The following is a 5,096-nucleotide window of genomic DNA, read 5'->3' as shown; positions in this document are numbered from 1 at the left end:
TCCAATTCCAAGTTTGATAGTTTTCCTAAAAACTAGGTCAGATTTGCTGACACAATGAGAATGTTTTTGTTTTTTTTGAATTTCTCATATCATAAAACTGTTTATATGATTCAACACCTTATTTTTAGTTGATTACGACCAATTTAGATGGTCATAACGTGTACTGGGTTCTAATTGGTCCATAGGCATGTCACGCAGATCGCGCCTCCAATGCCGTCGGATGCTCCCGGATCCGACGGTAGCCCTTTCTCCCTCACCCCATCTTTGTCTCAAACAAAAAACTCCCTCACCCTCTCACCCCATGAAGCCCGGCCCACATCCCCGCACGTGAACCCTAGCGCTATCCCTTGCAGCCGCCTCCCACCGCCGCTCCAGATCCAGATCCGCCTCCCTCTCCGCTTGCTGCCTCCCTCTCCACTCGCCGCCGGTCTACACCCTCCCCTCCCCTCCCTCTCCCCTACCTTTGCCGCCCATCTTCGCTGCCGCGCATCCATAGGAGCAACACGAGCGGCGCGCCATGGGGCGGGACCGCCAACTTCTTCTCATCACCGCTCGCCGCGGAATGGATATAAGGGGCCGGCTGTCGCCGCGCGCTGTTCCTGCGGGTTGTCGCTGCGGGGGCCGGCTGTGTCCTCCTCCCGCCCGTGGAGGATGACGAGGGCGAGGACGCGGAGGCCGGCGAAGGGGGAGGTGGTGGAGGGGTGCGCCCACTCTGGTACGAGCTAACTCGTGTGTGATCCCGGGCACCGCAGGGCCAGCGACAAGTCCGTGAAGGAGAAGCGCAAGATCGTCAATGGAGACGACCTGATCTGGTCCATGGGCACGCTCGGCTTCGAGGACTACGTCGAGCCCCTCAAGCTGCACCTCAAGATCTATCGGGAGTTAGTAATATTCATTCATTCCCCTCTTCTCTCTCTATTAGCCCTGTTGTGCTACGCATGTGCTGCCTGAGAGGAATTCTGAATTTATGTGAGAGGGAGGCTGGCTGGGTACAGTATTGGTGTTGAGGAATTCTGAATTTCGCCTAGGGGCACTGTATTTGCGATGTTTAGCTACAGTGATATGGTTCCTAGGCTCCTGATAGACAGGCAAGAGGATGCCTCTGATTCTGTATGACCATTCAAAACAAGAAAAAGGAAACTGATATGTGCCCACTCCTGTTGTTGGAATGTTTCTGTTCTATGTTAACTGAAAAAAGTCTGTTTCTTGCATATACTTGTGAAGCCCAATGGCTATCATAAAAAATGATATGTGCTTACTTATGTTGCTAGATTTCTATTATATGCTATAACTAAGAAAGGGATGGTAAATCTATAGATTTAAGTATTGTATATGCTAGAATATTAGCCATGCAAACATACGCTAGCTAGTGATTTTTCAGACATAATACTAGTGATTTTTCTTTCTTTCTTTATTTCACATGCTAGCTAGCAATGGCCAGAAATACTACTGTTTTCAGTTGACAGACTCAAATAATGCAGCATGCATTGTCCTTTTCCCTGCACTAATAATGCAGTATGGGACGTGTGACCACTGACCACATCATGTAATTGTTGCATATATACAGAGTGGTCCTTTTTGATCTGCAAATGGTAGTAACTGTTGCCTGCCACCACATCATGTAATGAGCAACAGTCACACACAAATTCAGACAAATGCATCCATGGCCTTACACTACAAACACTTACTGTAGGTAGAGGCTGATGGCGTGACGGAGGCGTGCCCTGATTTGCTCGTGCAAGCCCAAACAGGGATCACGTCGTGGCAACGCTACAGTCGTGGCTCGAGCTAGATCACCATGGCGATGCACAACACAAGACCCCGCTGTTGGATTCATTTCTCTGCAGGTAGCCTGTTGCTGAACCTTCATTCATATTTGTTTTGTCCATCTTCTGAATTTTTTTGCCATGTCATGCCTTGACACAGTAGACGCATAGCTGATTTTGTGATTGGAGTTTCACTGTCCACGACCATATATAAGTTTACGTGGTACCATCATAGAGTTAGAATAATTTTTGCCATGCTCAAAGATTGAGTCATGTACAAAGTTGCCATGCTTATTTTTAGACAGATAAAAACAGGATGCTGAATACCTGCTACTAATGGATACAAGGACGAAATGCACAATTTCCTGTCAAGTATTGTTTATTTGGTGACAGAATGTTGTTTTTTCCTTCCAAGTATAATGCTCCTTTCATGTAGTGATGATACTACATCTATTTCATGTCATGTTTATGCCTCTTTGAGAAAATGTGTTGCACCTATAGTAATCAATCTAACTTACCGATTTTATTTTATAGGCCTTCAAGTACAAGAGGCTTCTGCTTGACTATAACAGCGTACATGACCAACAATTCTGCTGATGAGTAGCATCTCTTATTTAGCCATTGTTTCAGCAATTTTCACTTAAGCAGACATGTGTTTTGGTTTTCAGTTCCTGCATAGGCATCGCTGATAAGATAAATAATAACAACTGTATAAACGGAGGTGGTTGGGTAGCATGGATTATGCTGGACTGACTAAGCTTGAGTCCAAATTTCCTTCGTTTTGAATTCAGTTAGCCATTGTTTGAGCAAATCATTTCTACATGCATGTGTACTGGGGTTAGTACTATCTACTATGGTGAATGCCATGCAAACAATTAAGTTGCTTCATTTGATTGCCTGCTACATCTCCACTTAAATACTCATAATGCTACTGTCCAGATCTTGTTCAATTGGACTGACTACATATCTCTTGTTAAAATTGTGGTTTTGATCTTTTGTTTAAACCTGAGACATCATGCATAACTAGCTCTTCCTTTAGAGTCTAAACCTGAGACCTCTTTTGTTTTATATTCAGTTCTATGATTGATGGTCACACTGCTGTTTTGCTATGCTTGATAAACCTGAGACCTCTTTCTATTCTTATTCTTTAGGTCACACTGTTGTTTTGCTGTGGTTGATAAACCTGAGGCTTCTTTCTATTTTTCAAGGCGGTTTTGTTTAGGCCAGCCATGGAGCAAAAAGAACGGACATTGCTACTTAATCAAGAGGGAATGTAATGATCCTGATGATACTCTTGTAATTTTGTTAAAGGGAATATGTGTCCAGTCAATGCATGCTCTGGATGCTAGCCAGTCCTACTGGGCAATATAGCTAATACTTTTCTTATTCTCGCAGACCCGACGAGGCCATGATGCTTACCTTGCTCGGGCGCATCAACCCCAACCATGGCACCACATTCACAGTCTTGAGGTAGCCGTGCTGCAACTACATCAACGCTATCTTCTCTGACTAGATAAGTCTTCGGTCTATCCCCTTATTTTCTTTTGTTCTTTGGTCGATGGGCCATGATGCCATTGTGTTGATTCCCTATGTGATGCAGAAGCTATGGTGTTTTGTTTTAAGTCTGTTATAAATTGTAATTGATAATGATTTGTGTAAAATTAGTGTAGAACATATGTCTTGTTATCTTAAATTGTTCATGTCGTGCTCAATGAACCATCAAAGATTAAATTGTTTTCTGCGTTCAACATCTAGAACCATTTTGGGAGTTTTGGTATACATGCAACAACTATGCCTTCTTGTATTCTGAACAACCATTTCTGGAAGTTTTGGTATTCATGCAACAACTAGTCCTTGTGGTTATTACGGTTACATGTTACATGTAGAGATGGTTCATGATTTAGTCCCTAGCTGCTATCTATCTTTGTTTTTATTTTGTTTCTAACTCTTTTGGTTAATTGTTAGATGCCTTTGTTCAGATTGTACGGACATATCCAGAAATGGTGTTTCCTCTCATGTAAAGAGCTCCAGCCTGAAAGTGAAGAAGTTTGGAGTGTATTTGTAGCAGGTTTATATGTTGTGATGGTATCACATGTAATGGTGAAATGAATTATGTAAAGATTGTGCTATTAGCCAAAATTGGCATGTGGTTTGATAATTCTCATTTGTTTGCTGTTTTGACTGAAATAATTGTGTGGAAATTGAAACATTGGTTGTCTTTAATTAGAACCTGACAAGTGGGACCTAATAGTATTTGGCATATAAAAAGGCGATTTTCCAAATAATATTTACAGGAAAAAACTAAAAACGAAGGAAATGGACTGTAAAAAGGCCGAGGCCCAATTGAGAAATAGATGCGAACAAAAAAAGAAATGGTCCAAAAAAGGATCACGACCCTGGAAATAAAAAGGCTGCAATAATGGGCTTGGCCCATGATGCCGATCAAAAATTGATGGAAAAATAATATAAAAAGGCTGAATTGTTGGGCTTGGCCCATGTAAAACACTCAATCGGACTGGGTTGCATCTTATCAATGACCTTCTCAATTGGTTGCAATTTTTCCACGTCAGATTGCCATGTCGGATGCCTACGTGGCCTGGGGAGGCTGCTAGTGGACAAAACAAAACAGTAGGCATATTTTGGTCATAAACGTCTACGACCTTCTCATAGAGAAGGTCGTTAATTTCAGTTTACGACCGCCAGCTTTTGACCTTCTGTTTTTGGTCACAAAAAGGTCGCAAATGAAAAACAACGACCTTTCAGTGACCAATAGTCATGGTCACAAGTTGACATATTTCTTGTAGTGGTTGTTTGAGAGAGACCATCTTCATCCTACGCCTCCCACGGATTGATAAACCTTAGGTCATCCACTTGTGGGAAATTTGGTACTGTCCTACAAACCTCTACACTTGGAGGCCCAACAACGTCTACAAGGAGAAGGTTGTGTTGTAGACATCAATTTTCTTCATGCGCTTTACACCAATATGACCTAAACAACAGTGACACAAATAAGTTGCACTATCATTATTAACTTTGCATCTTTTGGCTTCAATATTATGAATATGTGTATCACTACGATCGAGATTCAATAAACCATTCACCTTGGGTGTATGACCATTGAAGGTTTTATTCATGCAGACAGAATAACAATTATTCTCTGACTTTAAATGAATAACCGTATTGCAATAAACATGATCAAATCATATTCATGCTTAACGCAAACACCAAATAATATTTATTTAGGTTCAACACTAATCCTGAAAGAATAGGGAGTGTGTGATGATGATCATATCAATCTTGGAACCACTTCCAACACACATCGTTGATAAC

General features: G+C 41.9%; 1 long non-coding RNA gene across 1 annotated transcript; it reads left to right on the top strand.

The window, feature by feature from the left end:
• The first annotated feature begins 303 nt into the window (after positions 1 to 303).
• Positions 304 to 3,992, top strand: LOC125521912. The gene is made up of 4 exons (XR_007289504.1): positions 304 to 881; positions 1,694 to 1,847; positions 2,301 to 3,039; positions 3,162 to 3,992. It is a non-coding gene; the product is annotated as an uncharacterized LOC125521912 (long non-coding RNA).
• The last annotated feature ends 1,104 nt before the right edge of the window (positions 3,993 to 5,096 follow it).

This window comes from Triticum urartu, chromosome 7, assembly GCF_003073215.2.
Source record: "Triticum urartu cultivar G1812 chromosome 7, Tu2.1, whole genome shotgun sequence".
In the NCBI taxonomy this organism is placed as follows: Eukaryota; Viridiplantae; Streptophyta; class Magnoliopsida; order Poales; family Poaceae; genus Triticum; species Triticum urartu.
The sequence above is the reverse complement of the archived record's forward strand: the minus strand, read 5'-3'. Positions and strand labels throughout refer to the sequence as shown.